The sequence below is a fragment of the Gopherus flavomarginatus genome, chromosome 18, assembly GCF_025201925.1.
Source record: "Gopherus flavomarginatus isolate rGopFla2 chromosome 18, rGopFla2.mat.asm, whole genome shotgun sequence".
NCBI lineage: Eukaryota > Metazoa > Chordata > Testudines > Testudinidae > Gopherus > Gopherus flavomarginatus.
In genome coordinates, this window is record NC_066634.1 from 25772284 (window position 1) to 25792716 (window position 20433).

Here is a 20433-nt window from a genome sequence, read left to right on the forward strand (position 1 = left end):
AGCAAAAGACCCACCCCCAAGTAAGTTGGGCAGTGTTCTTTATACCTCTGATTCCAGCAATCCAAAAGTCCCTTAAATGTGCCTGTCCCTTCTCTGCACCCCACTCACAGGTGCTGTCCTTGGTCATTGCAGACCCAGAGTTCAGAGGTGCATCTGCAGAGTTCACATCTCACCTGCGGGGTGAGGAGGAGGCACCTTACTCACTCAACTGCTTAGGCACTTGATCGCCACCCTCTCTACCTGCTGGCAACTCACTGCACCTCTCTGCTGGCTGCGCCTCTCCACCGGGCTCTACTCTGATCCTCTCCACCAGCCCCCCTGCTGGCTGATTGCCCAGATGTCTTCAGGGCCCACCACTTAACACAGCTCTCAGTGATTTCAGCTGTTAAGGGGGGGAGCCTCACGGCTAGTGCACACTGGGCAGTCTTTTGTATTAGAGACATTGTCCCAAACCAGGTCTAATGCTTAGACCAGGGATCAGCAACCTTTGGGCACGCAGCTTGCCAGGGTAAGCACCCTGGTGGGCCGGGCCAGTTTGTTTACCTGCCTGATCGGCAGGTTTGGCCGATCGTGGTGGCCACTGGCCACGGTTCACTGCTCCAGGACCCCCCCTCTCTGAGCATCCCCCTGCCCACACACAGCCCCTAGATACCCCCTACCCATACACAGCCCCTAGCCTCCCCCTCTTTGCTCCCTGTGCAGCCCCTAACCACCCCCTCCCTGAGCTACCCCTCTGCCTGCACACAGCCCCTAGCTACCCCCCCTGCACCCTGAGCTACCCCTCTGCCTGCACACAGCCCCAGCTACCTCATCCCTGCCTCCTGAGCTATCCCCTGCCCACACACAGCCCCTAGCCACCCGCTCCCTGAGCTACCCCTCTGCCCGCACATGGCCCCTAGCTTTCCCCCCTCCCTGCACCCTGAGCTATCTCCCTGCCCACACACAGCCCCAGCTACCCCCTCCCTGAGCTACCTCTTTGCCCCCACACGGCTCCTAGCTACCCCCCTCCCTGCACCCTGAGCTGTTTTCAAACTTTTTGAGCTGAGCCCCCCACCTTTGAGTTATAATTTTTGGTTGCGCACCCCTCCCCCTACACCTAGACAGGCTGGGTGGCTGAGGTTAGTCTGGGTGGAGGTGGCACTCTGTCTCTGGACCCTGCCATGTGGAGCTGGCTTGAGTCTGCTGGCCCCTGCCCCCCACCCAATAGAAGTCAAACTACAGCTATGCCTGAGGCCCCCCCCCCCCGACCCAGAGCCCCGAGTCCCCCACTACCCTTCTGGGCCCTGAAGTTTTTATAGCATGTTGTGGGGGGTCTCAGAAAAAATTCGAGAACCCCTGCCCTAAAAGACTCAAACAATTTGAGGGATGCTGCACTATTCCTACTGAGTATGCTTTATTTTTTTGTCTTTTTCTAGTAGTTTCTCACTTCCCCCTTCTCCCAAACTGGGTCTCATCTCTACCCGCGATGTCAAGCTTAAATGGTTATCACAGTTCTCCCATTCCTAACTTGCCATTTCTCAGACCACCCATTACAATTTAACTTCCTGCCTAGGGAAGCCAATGAACTCAGACTTCAGAAGGGACTGAGCCTTGGAAACTGTTCTCAGATTTCACATGATTCAGTTTTTCTGGGAAATTTCAAACAGACTGTTTTACAGTGATCTGAAGTTCCCTGAAGAGCGTTCCTGTATATCATTTATTACAATGGCATCATGTCATCATCCAGTGAGACTGTTCATTTCCTGTGGATGACAAAATATACTACAATTTAAAGACATACTGCAGAGGGGGTGTAATATTGCCCCAGCAGCCTTCTGTACCTACAGCCTAAGATTATGCTATCCTCATCTCAGAACCTTCTTGCTTCTGTGGGCCTGTGTGTCAGCTGTAGTGTTCTTAAAGGAGGGATAATCAGGTTAATTAAATAACTGTTTTAAAACAGAGAACTCCATTATAGGGAAAAGGAAACTGGAGGAATTAAAAAGTTAGATAAGTAACAAGAGTTGTAGCCTGCTGTCATGTGGGCATGTACAGCACCTTCTGACAAAGGAGTAATAGTACATGGCAGCCTTCTAGAAGACAGGTTTTTCCAGGGAAATTGTGATAGCAGGGGAGGGATAGCTCAGTAGTTTGAGCATTGGCCTGCTTAAACCCAGGATTGTGAGTTCAATCCTTGAGGGGGCAAAATCAGTACTTGGTCCTGCTAGTGAAGGCAGGGGGCTGGACTCAATGATCTTTCAGGGTACCTTCCAGTTCTATGAGATAGATATATCTCCATATGGTGTTTATTATTCTGTATGCACCTTGGGTTGTTAGCCACAACTTCTCTTAATTTGCTTCTTTCTCCCCTTCCATGTAATTAATGTATTCCATTGCTTGATTCAGAGGCTGCTGTAGAAATGCCAAGTCAGCCTTGTTAAGGATCCTGCCTAGCTAGTTTAGAGGTGCCACCGTTCTACCTCAGTGCTCTCGGAGATACAGGCAGGTGAGCGCCAAGGAAAATAATGGGTGTTGGGATGAGTGCCTGACACTGAGAGACACTGCTGAACTTTCAGAGCAGGTCCTTACATTATAACAAACATAATCTTCATCTTTGGACATTTACGAGTCACTCCTGTTGTTCAGATAATTAAATCCTGCTTGCATGTGTGGCAGAGACTCCTTGGTGGGTAAGGGGAGCAGCATACTCTAATTTGAAGAGCCTACTGTCCTAGCAAAGTGCTTAATTGGCAGCAGCCCTTCATGACATCTCAAAGCCATTGGGTGAGCTGCAATGACTTAGCCAGTAGGAGAAAAAGGAAAATTGTACAGTCAGGTTCAAGTTCAATGGAGCCTGCAAGGACTGGCTGGGGTAGAGAAATCATGAGGTTATGGGAGGTGGAAGTCAGGAGATGAAGAGAGGAGATCATTTTTGTCACTAGGAAACATTTTCAGTGGTCTGTATGCCAAAGACTTTTTTGTTGTTGTTGACAATGAATAACTATCACAGAAGTCATGGGGTGAATTTGGAGATTTGGCCAGATGAGTAGGAGGCACATGGGGGCTTTTCACATGTAGGATGGCACAGAAGGAGGTTGTTTAAGGTGGCGGGTAGCTCAGTGGTTTGAGAATTGGCCTGCTAAACCAAGGGTTGTGAGCTCAATCCTTGAGGGGGCCATTTAGGGATCTAGAGCAAAAATCTGTCTGGGGATTGGTCCTACTTTGAGCAGGGTGTTGGACTAGATGACCTCCTGAGGTCTCTTCCAACCCTGATAGTCTATGATTCTAGAGTAACCACATCAACTGCATGCTTCTGTTAAAATAGTCAGTAGTGAGACAATTCATGTTGGTGTTGAAACTGATATTTCGAAATGACAAACTGAACACCCCATGATGTGAAAGATGTAACATATCCCAACTCAGAACTATTGTCTCATGCTGCTTGCAGACTTGGGCTCATCCTATTTTTTTCCCAAAACCAGAAGGTCTAGAAACATTCCTTTCAAATGTAACCTTGGACTGATGAATAAATCTGTGACAGGTGAGATACATGGCACCCTGACTGCAGATCTGAAGTGTCGTGTAAATGGGATAGAAAAAGAGATTTCCATTTTAAGCTTTTAACGAGTTAACAGCAACAAAATGTTCAGTGGCCATTTGTGACTGGATGTATCAAACCCCCACACTGGCCCAGCAAGGGTTGAACGCTCACTGTGGGCGAGGGTGGCTCCAGAGACTTGGTCTGCTAGGCCTGGTTGCCCTGTGGGCGAGGGCAGCTCCAGAGACTCTGGCCACTAGGCCTCACTGCCCAGAAGGTGAGAGGCCGCAGTCTCCGAAATGGAGCGAGTTCCTCCCCCCTTTATCCTCTGCAGCCTGATACCCTGCGACACCATCCCCTGAGATTGGGATGTGTTTGGGGATCTGTGACATACCCAGGGTACAATCTAGACTAGTGAGTAACTGTGCCACCCCTGCCCTCTAACCTGGGATGCACTTTACACTGCTTTGCTGCTGTAGCCTCCTGTCAGGACTGCTCACAAACACCCTTCGACATGTAAGTCACTCCCATCTTAGTGTGTGTGTACCTATAACCTGCCAGTCACACCTAGTTTCTTACCAGACTGAATTATACTGCTGGGTGACTCCAGCACAATCCCAGACGTTTCCCCAGAAATGTACATCTTGTACTGCCCAGCCCTGTGCTGGACAATACAAGCTTATATAAAGTCTGTCCTAGGTTTCTCAGTCCCGTTCCCAGTGAGAAAAGGCTCACTGTCACTAAATGGCTCCTTGTCAGCATTCTCAGCTAAGCCAAGGACTGAATATAAAACATTTCTTCTAATGGTCCCTCCAGTGGAACCTTGAGGTGCATTGGTGGGTCACATGGGAAGCTTTTGCTTTCTGCTGCTGCTAGTGTTGTTCCTGTTCTGGGATAACGACATTCAGAGCTGTCAGTCTGCCGGTTTTCACTAGCACTGAAATTACAAACACAAAAGAAAATACATGCTCAAAACTATTGTGCAAATTCAGACTGGGTTTTGTAATTCTGTTTCTGGGAAAGTTTTAGACCTGGAGTGGCACCTACTTACATCAGGGTATATTTTGGCCCCTTTTGCTTATTGTGACCCTTATTATTGGCAGGTACTATGTTCCTATTTGAGAGTCGTAGGCCAGGGATGGAAAAGAAACAGTGAACGAGTCATTGAACATAAACAAGGTATTGCTGACAGTCACATACAAATGGAAAGGCAGTGATGAATAGGAAATGTTAGTTGTGTTGCCTTTACAACTTTATGCTCTAACCATGCCTGTAATCTGTTTACATCACTGAATGTAGTTAATAGGAATGTCTAATAATATTAATGAACGGCTCTTAGCTTTACTGTCTGCGATGTCGTGCAGGCACATCCCTTTTATAGCAGTTAGGGGTCTTCTTGGCTTTCCCCAGAACTGGGCTTGATCTTGCACCCACTGAAGTAAACTGCAAAGTTTCCTCAATTCAGTGGCTACAGAACCAGGGCCGTTACGAGGCCATTTCCTGGGACAAGTTTTAAAAGACTTAAACTGAGCTTCAGCTTTCATCTCAAGGGGATTGCTGAGTCTTCTGTGTCCCCAGACGCTGTTTAGGCAGCAAGATTGGGTTCAAGATTCCTCCTGTCCGTCAGAGAAAAAGGAGCTAAAAGTTTTTGTTGCTGATTTTGTGTTTCGTGTCCCATATTGAAAGGACAATTGCTGTTACAGCATCAGGGATGGCAGAAACTATTTATCATCTTCCTCTCCTCCACATTGTCCGAGTGCACAGCAGCTGGCTTAGCTGCTGCAACATTTCTATACCAGCTAAAACCCTAATGTAGATGCATTTATATGAACATAAAAGAACTTTTACTAGTATTGTTCGTTTTGCTCACTGAACTGGAATAAGCTTTAGTGCAGAAGCATATTTTTGCTGATATAAGGTCTATCTGGGCTGAGTTTTTGCTGGAATAGCTATACAGGTGTAGCTGCACCTGCAAACCTTCTAAGTGTTGTCTAGGCCTAAGGTTTGGACATGCAAAGATTTGGAGGTCAGCCAAAACTGCAGGCCATCAAATGCTAACCCAAATCGCATGTCATTTCCACTTTATCCCACACATCCGTGCGTTAGACCAGAATAGCTAAACGTAACTTGTTTTTAACTCACCTCTCAGTTCACCTTGGTCACTTATCTCTCTTTTGCATTGTAAGCACTTCAAGACAGGGACAGTTGTTATTTTTGTGTCTCGTACAGCCCCAAATGCACCGTTGGCATAATTACAGCAGCAGCAAGACTAATAATAAACTGTCTTTGCAGTTTTGGGCAAACACTTTCAGGGCTGTGTGCGACTGTACTTCTCTCCAACCCCTACCTGCATCAGTGCCCATAATAAAGTCACTTTACAATGGAAAGCTACAGGGTTAGTTTTATCAAACTCTGAATCCAAATATTTCCAAATAATTTACTATTCAGCAGGCATTTGCCCATCCCTACTGCACAGTTCCCTTGATACAATAATTGATATTTTCTATTGCGAAAAATTGATTTCTTATCTGCACTCAGCCAGTACTCACTTCATAAATTAACTTCACTATTTTAATTCTGTACACACAAGATGCACCCATCCTGACATCTTCAAAATGCCATTTAATTAAGCTGTAGTCCTAGAGTTCTCCAGCCACACAACCCACAGAGTATGCTTCCAGGACACCCTGCAATTAGATTTGATCTCTCATTAGCTGGGACAGTTTTTTCTCCTATAACATTCATTAGTGCTTTATCTACAGCATAAAAAAAAATCTGCAAATGAATGAATGTTTTATTAGATAGATGTTCCTTCAGTTCACATTGTAAATGCTCCTAGGTTAGAACATTAACGTTTTTATATTCAATACGTCCAAGTAATTTATAAATGACATCTTATCTTATATGGTAGAAGTGCTCAAGAGGTATTTATTGATGCTTTTATACATGTAACTAGGAAGATTTTTCTTTCCCTACATTTCTCATATATTTAACTTACTTACGATCTTTTTAGAAAGTGTTTTCCGAAGGGTCATAATCCAATACTGTATTTCTTCTCATAAATGCCTTTCAGTGCTTTTCTAAATGAAACCTCATCACAGGGATCTTTAATTTGAATTCTGTTATCAGTCTATATGACCCTTTGTGAACACACTCTTCTTGTTTCTTATGTTTAGTGATAAAGTTGCTGTTGTGTTATGTTAAATTCTCTGCATGAAAATATGTCAGGTCATGCACCTCCACTACTTTAGCATTGCTGTTTATAATTTTGATTGTTTTAAGATACTGCAGGGTGAATATTGGCCAATTTCTTTTCTTCATGTTTCTATGAACCTCAAGTGGCTCTACTTGAGACTTTGTTAGAATCAGCAATCCCCTTATGAACCCATATTTCAGCTGCAAAAGCACAGCTCCCCCATGACTAATTCTTTTGCAAATAGAAGGCAACTAAACGTCTTCCATAAGTGGCAGTTTGCCTTTTTTTTTCTCTTTGGGATTTAGTCCACTCAATAGGGAACTGTGTTTTTATATTTCCTGCTTTTCCACTTCCCCACGCACTCTGTACGGAAAAATAACTGCACTTTTGTATGCAACAGGAACTATCTTCTGTAGGCAAAAAGAACTGTCAGTTAGAACTGACTCAAACTTTTAAAATGGGTTCCTAAAGCAGATTTTGTGCCACCTGTGTCTTTCTCCATTATTAGTCATTGTCACCTAAAGAGCTGGAGATGTACCGAACTGCTGAACCTTGAGTAATTCTGGTACTTTGGAAAATGGGTCTCTATCTGCCCAGGAAATTTACACATATCTGGTTTAGAGTGATCGTTTTCAGACTCTCTCAAGGGAGGGGGGGAAAAATCTTTCCAGTGGTTCATTACCAGAAAGTGATCTCAGAGTCCAGCAGAGTAGATAAGGCTTTCTTCAGTCTTTGCACAGAAATACAGTGAGGGTAGGTTCCTCCTGATAGACAACACTTTGCAAAAGCTGCATATTACCCATAAAATCCCCAAACCCTCCAGATACTTTGTATATTAACATGCATTTATTTTGTAAAATAAATATCAATTGGCTGGAGATGGACAAAACTCTTTAATGAAGCAACAAATTCATACCCACTTGTTTTATTAAATAATAATACCTCATCTCTCAAATGAAGCATTGTAGATAGATAGTGGAAAATCTGATTTAAGTCATCCTTACTGTGAAAATGTGCCATACCTTCAGTAACAAAAAACAGAAAACATAATGGGAACTTACAAACTAGGGGCGGGGAGGTTCAGCAAATAGCTGCTAGTTACAAAATGGCTCTGTTAGGGCCACAGCTGCTTGGTTCTGCCAGGTTTTGAAGTGTCAGCTCCAGAAAGGTTTGCAGGAAGAAAATTTCCTATAAAATATCATTCCCTGCTCTAGGGAGAGTTAGGAAGGACTAAGAAGTCATCCGGTACTTGTGTGGAAGATGTTGTTTTGGTGCCATCCCTAACCCTAACCAAGACAGCCTTCTGCTCAGAGCTAAGATAATTCTACAAGCCTGTATCCCGTATCCGAGCAGAAACTTTGTGCCATAACTACATTTGAACTGGTGAATACTTCTTGGTTGTGTCTTAGAATTACTTAAAAGGGATATTATTTTTAGATATCAAAACATGGCATGAGAAGATCTGTACCAATTTAGTGTGCATTCTTTTCTGTGTGAGGCATGAAATTGAAGATGATGCCCTAGAACAGGGGTGGGCAAACTTTTTGGCCTGAGGGCCACATCGAGGTTCCAAAACTGTATGGAGGGCTGTGTAGGGAAGGCTGTGCCACCCCAAACAGCCTAGCCCCCTCCCCCTCTCAGTCCCCTCCCACTTCCCGCCCCCTGACTGCCCCCCTCAGAATCCCCGACCAATCCAACCTCCCCCCAACTCTTTGTCCCCTGACTGCCCCTCCTGGGACCAACCACCCCCCAGGAACCCCACTCCCTACCCACCTCCCCTGTCCACCCCGCCCTCTATCCAAACCCCCGCCCCCTGACAGGCCCCCCAGGACTCCCACGCCTATCCAATCTCCCCACCCCGATTCCCTGACCACCTCCCGAACCTCCACCCCATCCAACTGCCCCTGCTCCCTGTCCCCTGATTACCCTCAGGAACCCCTGCCCCTTATCCAACCTCCCTGTCCCCTTATCATGCTGCTCAGAGCAGCATGTCTGGCAGCCGTGCCGCCCGGCCAGAGCCAGCCATGCCTCCATGCTGCCCAGCAGGAGCTCGCAGCCCCGCCACCCAGAGCGCTGGCACCACAGCGAGCTGAGGCTGCAGGGGTAGGAGGACAGCAGGGGAGGGGCCGGGGGCTAGCCTCCCCGGCCGGGAGCTCAAGGGCCAGGCAGGATGGTCCTGCAGGCTGTAGTTTGCCCATCTGTGACCTAAAAGGTACCTTTATGCCCTCATCTATGAGTCGGTGCCCCTTTTGGGAAGAAAACATATTGCTGCTTGACTATCTCTATTTCTATTATTCATTTATCACTTTTGCTAGAAGTGCTGTCTCTGCTGATGATAGTCATCACGCTAAGGAAAGACTCTTCGGGTGGCAGGGTTAAATTGAGTGAGGTGTCTGTGGCTTGGTATGATTGATGGACAGTTTACTACCCATATATTTCTTCTTCCATGTGTTTCTGCCAATTTGGGAAGCTCCCACTCCATAGAAAGAACTAAGGAAGTATGCTGGGGCACCTGAAGGAGTTACCTGACCTCAAGTAGTGATTGATGCAGCCCATAATCTTTGAAGACGCTAAACCCCTTTATAAGTTCACTGTATTCAGACCTTTCTGTGACTGTTCTGACCATCCATCATTCTGACTCTGTCACTCCAGAACGTCTGCAGCTACAGTGATCTTATCCAGTCACTGCCCTGAGCAGGTACCGGCCCATTGATGAAAGCATGACAGACGCTCTCACCTGATGTACGCTTGAGGCACTGACTCGCAGTTCAATAAAACAAAAAAAAGTTTCTCAAATGCATGCAACACGTGATAATTGCCCTTGTTGGCATTGCTTCAGGATGTTTAACTGCCCAGTGCTTTCAATTAGCTAACACTAATGCCTGACTGCTGAGTTCTTATTGCTCTAATTACAGTTACAACATTTGGAACCACTCAGTGCTACTTTCCATCCCATGGCTCTGCTCAATTTCATAACACCTAAATAACAGCGCAAGAAATAATTGTACACCCTGTCACCTTGCCTGGAGGGCTGGAACCACTCCCAGAACATAACATGAGGCCCCTTTCAAATTTAAGGGCTAATTGTTAAAGGAAAATTCAAACATTTGCATACACCCAAAATGCTCATTTAGCCTTTTAAAATGGATTAAGTTGTCCATTTAAAATAGGCATTTGTTAGCAATTGTTTAAGATGCTACATCATACTCAATTACTTGAATTATTCAACAGTTCATTCTCCATAAAATCAAAAAGACAGAGTGGTGTTTTTCATGGAGATGTTTTGTGTAATATGAACTATGAGGACCCCAATAATTGCCATACCATGTCTGGCCTGTAGTCTATTCAGTGCTTCAGAGGAAGTTGCTAGAATTCCTGCAGTGGACAGTAATGAAATAAACTTCTGTGGAAGAAGTTTCTTTCTAATCCTTGTGGGTTAGTGGTTGGTTTATGCCCTGAAAGAGGAGAGCTTGTGTTATTTATCATATCTAATGTTACTGTGGATATTCTTATTATCCAGATAAATATCCACTCCTTTTTTTTTAATCCTTCTAAGCTCTTGGCCACAAAGATACCTTGTGGCACTCAGTGCCACAGGTAAATTATTCTTTGAATAATAAAACTTATTTCCTTTTATCAGTGTTAAATATTTTGCCTTTCATTTTCATGTTATTGCAAAATGAGAGGGGTGAACAAAAGTGCCCAATATACTTTCTTCATCATGTTGATTAATTATATATCTCTGCCATGTATGTCTTTCTTTCCTTCTCTACACTGATGAAATCCCCCTTTCTCTAGCTCCAGTTCCTAGTAATGGTGTGACTATTAGTTTAGCCTTACCATTGATGTTTTGTTTGTCAGCCATCTCTAGATTTGTTTCTGATGTCCCCTTTTGAAGCTCTAGCAAAGGGAGTGGATTTTGCTGTCTCCTTATCAAAGCATTAGGAGGACAGAGGGAGTGTATCCACCCTCATCCTCTCTTTCTTACAGAAGCAAGAAGCCCACAGAAGCAAGAAGATTCTTAGATGTTTTCCCAGCCACTGCTAGGAGCAATAGAGAGACATCATTGATGTATTAAATATGATTCCAACAAAGTTCTTCCACCTTCTAATGCACGGACTACAAGGAATTCAATTTGCGAAGATTGGATTATAAGAGTCTTGTATAGCTTTTGGCTACACAGTCCTCCTTCAGTACCTTCAGATTGCCCCTTTTATAGATTGGAGGCTGTTTGTACATTAATAACCAGAGAACAAAGATAATTTTTCTCCTCCTCCCTCCCTCCCCCGTAATGGTAGAGTATCTGAGCTTTTCTTATTGGTTTTGGCACATCTGTTTTCCCCTGGAGCATAATCTACTTCTCGGGTGCAATAAAACTAACAAAATCACTTATTTTACATACTAAATTAGCAGAGTTATATGTGAAGCGAGAAGAGGCAGCAGCAAAACAACTTACAGGGTCAGTAAATAAAGCTGACTCTCTTGCTGTGTTACTCTAAGGCAGTGTTCCTCAACCTATTTACCACTGTGGGCTGCATATGTGGCGCACAATGTGTTATGTGGGCCGCAGCTCTGTGCTGATTTGGCCACAAGCGGCCCGTGAGTTGAGAACCACTGCTCTAAGGCCATGTCTACACTATCACTTATATCAGCAAAATTTATGAAAAAAACTCAACTCTGAGTGACATAAGTTTCACTGGCATAAGTGGTAATGTTCACAGCGCTATGTCGACCTAGCTGCCGCCACTTGTTGAGGTAGTTTTATTATGTCAACGGACAAGCTCCCTCCTGTTGGTATAGAGTGGCTACGTATGCCATCTTACAGCAGTGCCGCTGCATTGGTACAGCTGTGCCTCTGCAAGCTCTCTAGTGTAGACATGGCCTAATATGGTAAACAGCTTTGCTTGCCACTGGCAAGGTGAAGGGTTTATAACCTGCAACAGGTAGTTAATAATTCTTTAAAATCACAACACTTGAGAACATTCTGTTTTGGAAGAAGAGCCAGGAATAGCCATCAGATTATTGATCCAATTAGTAATTTCCCAATTTATCACTTTTAAATATGTTAGGTGAGACATCCCCCTCAAAAACAGGATGTGAGAGAGGCAAGAGTGATCCCTAGATTCTATTCAGGTTCCTACACTGCACTCATCACCATGTGCCTCAATAACAAATCAGAAACAAGATTTACTAGTGCCTTAAACCCTTATTAATTATTGCTGCCCTATTTCTCCAAGAACTACCACTGTACTGTGCTACCTTATTAGTTGTATTACAACAGCACCTAAAGGCCCCAGAGGGCCAGATGTTGTACAAACATATCAAAAAACATTGTCCCAGTGCAGAAGAGCATATTATTATTTATTATTTGCATTATAGTAGTGCCTAGAGGCTTCCAGCCAAGATTGTGGGCCCCATTATGCTAGACAACATACACCTGCACAGTAAGAGACAACCCCTTTTCTGAAGAACTTAGTCTAAATAGACAAGAGACACAAAGGCTGTGAGAAAGTTCCTAGTGTTAGCCCCCCTTGACAGATGGAGAACTGTGGTACAGAGCAACAAAGAGTCCTGTGGCATCTGATAGACTAACACATGTATCGAAGCATAAGCTTTTGTGGGTGAATAACCACTTCATCAGACGCATGGGTGGTACAGAGAGATCAGACGACTTGTCCAAGGTCAAATGGGAAGACTGTATTAGAGCCACATACTCAATTCAGATCCCTTGAGTCCCAGGCCAGTGTCTTAATCACGAGACTATCTTTCATTTCTGTGAGTACAGGGTCTGCCCTTATGCAACAGCTTGCAGGATCAGGGCGTAAGTTACATTAGATACATTTAATACTGTATGATCATTGGCTGAAAGGTATCCCTTGTTAGAATTTTTGTATTACTTTAATTGTCCTCCAGCTAAGGTCCTTGAAATAAAGGGCTGCACAATATAATGGGACAATAATGATAATTTGAATTTTGCATTAATACCACATACTAACTGTCACTTCTCGTTTAGTAGGTTCGGTATACTTAACATATGAACAGCAATGAAATTCAAGAATACATGGGAACAGATTTAAAGATGTGATAGACTTGGGTCAATTCCGCTTTTTTTTTTCAGTTAGCCTGATTCATTTTGGACAAACTGTATTTTAGAAATTAACAATTGACCTTAGCTAGACATGACAGCTGATTTCTCCAGTGAACACTTATAGAATGCTAGTATCTGAGAAGCAGCCACATTGAAAACCATATGGTAGTCTGGTTGATACTGGCTGATATTGAATAATGCATGTCTTTTACATGTTCCGTTTTGTTAGAAATAAGGTATGCTGGGTTGTTGTTTTTTTTGTCTCTTATTGTGGGCTTTGCCCTACAATTAGGTTGAAAGTGGAAATCTAAAGCTTCCCAGGAGATACTTATTTTATGAAAAATGCTCACTTAAAAATCATGGAATTTTCAGCTCCGTTAGAGAGGATTGGAGAGTAAGAACTCCTATTTCTCAATTCACGTACTTGATACTGTATAACTAGAAGACCAGGATTCACTTGCAAATCAAAACGCCAGCTGTGTGGAACTAGAACACTGAGAGTTTTCCAGTTACAAGATAGACACAAATCAATTGAACTGCCCAGTGATATTTAAGCCTTAATTTTTGCAAAACTTGTGAAGATCTTTTCACTTTAAATATATTACGGTTTCTTCTTCGAGTGCTTGCTCATGTCGATTCCATTCTAGGTGTGCGTGCGCCCAAGTGCACAGTCGTCGGAGATATTTGCCTTAGTAGTATCCATAGGGCCAGCTGTGACACCCCCTTGAGTGTCACACTCATGCATTGGTATATCAGGCGAGCTAGCCCTATGCCCTCTCAGTTCCTTCTTACTGCTTGTGGTGGTTAGTCAGAGCATCTTTCCTTGCATAGCAAGGGCTAGTGGTTTCTCTTCTGACTTTGAGCATTAGGGCCTTGAAAATAGTTGTTTATACTAGTTAATGTTAAGTAGCTGTTAAGTGTAGTTAGGAGTTAGAAGATAGAGTCCCAGCGGGGACTTCGCCCCAGGTGGGGCATGCCCTGCAGTTTAAGCTCTGTGCGGACTGTAACAGGCCTATGCCTGTAAGTAAACGCCACAGCAGCTGCTCAAGTGCTTGAGTGAATCACATGTGAAGGACAAGTGTTTATTTGTAAAAAAATTTGACCCAGGACTCAGAGAGATCGGGATATTCATTTGTGGGATCTCCTCATGGAGGCTGCCCTTTGTCTGGCTTCTGAGCTGTCCCACCAAGACTCACCTAGTATCTCGGCCTCGGTGCACAGCACACCCCTGGCACTGGGCTCAACCCAACAGCACTCCCCGTCGCCCTAGACAAGAAAGGCCATGGAGCATTGGGCAAAGGACCCAGTTCAGGCTGCCACATGAATGTGCCTCCCCAGTCAAGGCCTTTAGCCCCTTAAAGGATCCACCACCAACTCCTGGGAGTGGTAGGGGACCCAAACTCCTGATGTCATCAATGCTTTCCCAAGCTCTCCAGAGCTGAGAGAGCAGAGGCCTCTGCTCGCACCGCCTGCACTGTGCATTCTGCAGGAAGGAGCAAAGGCTCCCTATGAGGGCAAGCCTGCTGCTAAGATCCCTCGGGGTAGTGGAGCGCCGCCAATCCCCCGAGACAAGGCAATGCTATCCATCTCCGTGCCGCGGGCCTCTGGTGTCTCAGCACAGATCCTCTGGGGCTCATGCTCGGTCATTGGCACCATGATTATGGTCCCTGCCATCTCAACGGGGATCTCCTTGGGGGAGGCGCCAGTCTTCATTCTACCAGCACCATTCACCTTCCTGTCAGTTGTCCTCTCAGCGCAGATCTTGGTCGCCTGCCCTGTGGGAGCACTCCCTGTCGCGATTCTGGTCCCCCAGCCCCGGTCCCTCAGTACTGACACTGACCTCCCACTCCAAACACCGGTCTCTGGCAGCGACGGCCACAGGCAGACACAGGCAGCAACGGCCCCACTGTTGTCACAAAAGGGCAGTTCACCCCTCATCAAGACTGCACCAGTGCTAATGGGCACCTGAAGTTGCGCCGACGTCTCTGGTGCCGCCTTGGCAGCACAACCAGTGGCCAGTGCAGTGGCCTTATTGGAGTGTGTGGGGTATGCTGGTGATGATGATGCCCCCTTCACACCACTCGTCTGCTGCTGCCTTGGAGCAACAGCTGGTGGCACCGGGCTCGGTGCATGAGACCTGCTTCGACATTGGGGTAGAGGAGTCAGCGTCCATCCCAAATCCTCCCTCCCTCACCAGGGATGAGGCCTAATCATATTAGTTGCCCTTTTCTGAACCTTTTCTAGTGCCAGTATATCTTTTTTGAGGTGAGGAGACCACATCTGTACACAGTATTCGAGATGTGGGTGTACCATGGATTCATATAAGGGCAATAATATATTCTCAGTCTTATTATCTATCCCCTTTTTAATGATTCCTAACATCCTGTTTGCTTTTTTGACCACCTCTGCACACTGTGTGGATGTCTTCAGAGAACTATCCACGATGACACCAAGATCTTTTTCCTGATTCGCTGTAGCTAAATTAGCCCCCATCATATTGTATGTATAGTTGAGGTTATTTTTTCCAATGTGCATTATTTTACATTTATCCACATTAAATTTCATTTGCCATTTTGTTGCCCAATCACTTAGTTTTGTGAGATCTTTTTGAAGTTCTTCACAGTCTGCTTTGGTCTTAACTATCTTGAGTAGTTTAGTATCATCTGCAAACTTTGCCACCTCACTGTTTACCCCTTTCTCCAGATCATTTATGAATAAATTGAATAGGATTGGTCCTAGGACTGACCCTTGGGGAACACCACTAGTCACCCCTCTCCATTCTGAGAATTTACCATTAATTCCTACCCTTTGTTCCCTGTCTTTTAACCAGTTCTCAGTCCATGAAAGGACCTTCCCTTTGAGCCCATGACAGCTTAATTTATGTAAGAGCCTTTGGTGAGGGACCTTGTCAAAGGCTTTCTGGAAATCTAAGTACACTATGTCCATTGGATCCCCCTTGTTCACATGTTTGTTGACCCCTTCAAAGAACTCTAATAGATTAGTAAGACACGATTTCCCTTTACAGAAACCATGTTAACTGTTGCTCAACCATTTATGTTTTCCATGTTTCTGACAGTTTTATTCTTAACTGTTGTTTCGATTACTTTGCCCGTTACCGATGTTAGACTTACCGGTCTGTAATTGCCGGGATCAATCTCTCAGTGTGAGGCAGGAGTCCTTCCCTCTTGCGCTCTCCTGCTTGATCTTCCTACCAGCATCCCACTTCCGCACTTACCTCAGGGCTTTGGTCTCCTTCCCCCGGTGAACCTAGTTTAAAGCCCTCCTCACTAGGCTAGCCAGCCTGCCTGCGAAGATGCTCTTCCCTCTCTTCATTAAGTGGAGCCCGTCTCTGCCTATCCCATGGTCAAAGAATCCAAAGCCTTCTCTCTGACACCACAATTGACTTCTACGATTCGACGGTTGTTACCCAGGCCTTTTTCTTCCACAGGGAGGATGGACGAGAACAGCATTTTCACACAAATTCTGTTTGCAGGGGTTCTTGTGTAGAACTATGCACTTGAAAAAAGACTCTGCAGAAATCTATAGTATATTTTAATTACTCTTGACCCTCTGGAATTAAAAAAATATTTGTTAGCAATTTCCTATTTATTGTCTGCTCCTGGGCTCTGGGGTATCTGCTATTGCCATATGCCTGAAGGGATTGTAGGATGGTGAATCCCTGATAATAAAAGAGAATTAAATTCTGCTGTGCTGCATAACAGGCAAGATTCTTAGGTGAATTGCCCAAGTGTTGCATATATTAAAAATATGCCTCATAGTTCTCCTGAAATTGAGCTGAATTAGATAAATGTACTTTTTAAAATAGAAGAAATAATTCTTTTTAAAATAGATAATATACCTGCTAATAAATGACATTTGTTAGTGCTCCAGCACTTAAGAGCCAATCTATAGGCATTGGGGAGGTGTAGATTCATTTTAATATCATTGTCTTTTACTTGAGCTAATTCTGTGCTTATAGAATCCTCTTGTTTGGTTTCATAAAGCAGCTTGTTGGTTTGGGATTTTTTTTGCCATTCACTACTATTGCCATTTTATCTCCAGATGAAACTCCTAAAAAAGGAGAGAGAGAGAAACAGTTCATGTTGGAGGAGAGCATTTTGGCTTCTCTCTATACAGATTATGTTGAGATTGGTTACCCTTTTTATCTTGCTTTAATGTGCCTGTGTTCACTCTGTGTTGCTGCTGCCTCTGCCGCTATCTTCTGTCATCCCTAATGATTCTGATAAAGTGCAATTCTAAAAGAGAATGTTGCCTCTTAATTTCAGGATGGATGGCCACCTCAGGGCCTGCGTGGTGCTGCACCGTGAATCTGAATGGAGAATGCATTACTCCAAGGACTCCATACACAAATGAATCACTAATGAAAGAGCATTGGAGTCCTGAAAAGACGCAGAGACTGGAACAAGTTTAACACTCAACTTGAAGGTCAATTTAAAGTAAGAGCTGACTGGTTTTTTTCTCTTCTTTTTCTTCTTATGGGTGTGGGTGTCATTTGTGCCTTGTTAGAGGCTGTTAGTCCTATGCAGATTACTATATTTAATCACCCAACCAAGTTAGAATTACAGCTAAAAGCTCCCTATCAAAACTCATTTGAGCTACCCACTATTTTAAGATGTGTAAGCAAGCTGCCTCCTGCATAGCTTCTTTGAGGATGTGCTCAACAGTAAAACAGAACAACCTGCATGCTGTTAGAATTAAAGCAAGAAAGCAAATCTGCGAAGGAAAATTTGATCTGTGTAGCAACAGAAACACAAAGAACTTGTTTAAAAAAAAAAATCACTGCCCCTGGGATGAAAATTCCCCTCAGAGTTACTTTTTTTTAATGTTAATTTGCATTTTAGGGTCATATGACTCCATCTACAACAGTGCACCTATGCTGTTTGCCAGCAAGTAATTAGAGTTGATATTCTGTCATACAATTAATTCTCTACGCTTACAGCTCTGCTAATTTTTTACACTGTAGTTTTGATTACGTTATTAGCACATTTTATGATTCAGAAAATTACTAAAAAAAACTTTCATGTATTCCCTCCCACTAGGTGGACTTGGAATAGTTTGCATCTGTCAAATGTGCACAAGGAAAATATTCAACACAATTTTTTTTCAGATGAGAAACAAGCCTGTATTCATTGGGGTGCTGTTAAATCAACTTGGATTTTTTTGTGGGTCTTATATTTTTCCATCTATTACAATACAGGTTGTTAAAAAACTAAACTGGACAGACAGAATTATTTTCAAGCTGATTGGAAACCGCTAAACAGATTTCCAGCATTTCTTTATGGTTTTTAGACAGAAATTCTTGTGTTCAGAAAGCGATTTTGCAAGCCTGAATTTCGGTTTCAGTTCTTTCTCTAAGTTTATTCAATAGGCTAAAGTATTTGCCAAGACAACTACTTCTCAAAAATATCCCAGCACTCAAGAACCAATAAACACTGGTTTCTGTGGGTTGTTCCACAGCTGAGATGCACTAAAGCCTTACTCAAGAAAATGTGCAAAAGAAGAGGGGTTGAAGTGATATTGTGTGCTGGGATGGGGAGTTTGAAACAGTATGAAGGGATCTAATGCATGTGTGGGACACTGCTTTAAATTTACTCTTTTCTGTATTTGAACTGTCAGGTGTTTAATATTTTCCTACAGAATGAGATTGTCCTTTGTTGTTCTGAATAGCTCTCTCTCTCTCTCTCTCTCTGCCCTTTTCCCCTGGGTACAGCAAACAATCTCAACAAATTGAGACCTAGCCAGTTTTGCCACATATCTCCTTACCTCTGGGTGTTGCCGTCAGACTTTGTTTTAACTTAGGCCAGGTCTACACTACTAATAGCTTACAGTGAATAAGCCACTCCTCTGAGCGACATCAGTTACACCAATCTAAGTGACAGTGTGGACAGCGCTGTGTTGGTGGGATAGCCTCTCCTGCTGATATAGCTACTGCCTCTCCTGGAGGTGGATTTATTATGCCAACAGGAGAGCTCCTGTCAGTATAGAGCATCCTAACCAGATGTGCTACAGCAGCACCCCTTAGTCCAGCAGCACCAAAAATAAGTTTTCTGCTGAAAGTACTAGCAAACCAATTCCCAGGTGCAATGCTAGTGTAGTCTCAGTGACTTACTACCAGATTAAGTGGACTACTGCCTCTGAGGCAATTAGAAATGTGCCAAATGGACAAAGCATGATTCCTCAGATAGATTAGCAGCCCTTAAAGAATTGCAACCTGCATGCCAATAATCACTTGCACAGTGTACCTTAGCTGTGTAAGACTAGCAGAATTTTGCCTATTCTGGTTTACTTTTTTTTTTCTTATCCACTGATAAATTTTGACGCCGCTGATAGAAAACATCACCTGCAGTTCTGACTCAGTCTCCAGCATTTCATAGATGTAGAGCATTAATTCTTTGCCAGCACATGGCCAGTGTTTTCCTCAAACTGTTTGCAGTGGCTTCTGGTTTGGGGATACTGGATGATGAAGATTCATGCAGTGATTATTAGTTTACATTGAAAGCATCTGCAAAGTTTTGCATTGTTCTCAAGATGCACAGGCCATGGCAGATCTTTAGAGCTGCTACCCTTTCCCCAAGTAGCTTTGGACCAGGCCCTGCTAATCAGTGTAAAAACCAGAATAGAACAGGGTAGCTCATTAGTCTAGAGCACATGGGAAAGTGCCCCTCAATAGTGTGCCTGCCAGGCTTTTCAAGCAAGTCATATTGCTGTTGCTTTGGATCTGTATTCCCACCCCACAACATACACACACGCAGTAAAATGTGCTCATATGTGCTTGACAGTGTTGGGCCCCTGGGGCAGCTGCCCCCATGCAAATCTATGGCCAGTTCTCTCACCTCCAAATGCAACTAGCTCCCACTGAAGTATATATAAATTGTTTGTATCCTCGAGTGGAGGAATTAAGCCCCCTGTGTTTTAGGAATTTATTCCTCTGTTTGAGTGTGAATTCCAGTCTATAGAACAATTCAGTCTCCTGTATATGACTCTCATATTAGTAATTCTGGTTACGGCAGAGGAAAAATATTGCCAGGAAATGTTAAATCAGTCATTACCACATTGGGAATTATATGGTTAAAGTAAAAAATGTGGCTGTTATTTTGTTGTTGCTTTATTCTGGACTCTCAACTTCTGGGCCTAGCAGTATGCGAAGGATGTTCATGTGGCTCTCGCACATTCCCCTACTATTAGTAGGACTTCTACATGAATAGATGGTCATAGGGAGCACAGTTTGCAAGGGAATTTCAGGCAAACTCTAGAATTCCTTTGAATCCAGAAATTAAATTTAGAAGCTAGTTGATCATCTGAAGCTGATCAGCAGCCTGAGATTTCAGCTGGTTACAAAGCAGAGTCCATCTGTTCTTCAAATGAGAAGCAGCAAAAACTTTCAAATGGAATCATGATTCATTTAATTCATTATTAATTGATTAGATAGTCCAATTCACGATAATTAATTCCTAAAATTGACTTAATTATAATTGTCTAGATCGTCATTCTCCTGATAATTATTCTGAAAATTGCAGAATCATAATAACCTCTAAATAAAACAGGCTTTTTAAAATCCTGCAATTGCACAAAGTTCAGAACATCCCATTATCCATAATGAAAAATAAAATG

General features: G+C 43.7%; 1 protein-coding gene across 4 annotated transcripts in view; it reads left to right on the plus strand.

Annotated features, from left to right (window-relative positions):
- The window catches only part of LOC127037045 (leucine-rich repeat and fibronectin type III domain-containing protein 1-like protein), a 235209-nt gene that overhangs the window by 99694 nt on the left and 115082 nt on the right, over window positions 1–20433 (plus strand). For all 4 annotated transcript variants that reach the window (XM_050928477.1, XM_050928476.1, XM_050928479.1 and 1 more), the window contains one exon: window positions 17088–17258. The gene's annotated coding sequence lies outside the window, so the exon portion shown is untranslated. The remainder of the gene's footprint in view (window positions 1–17087; window positions 17259–20433) is intronic.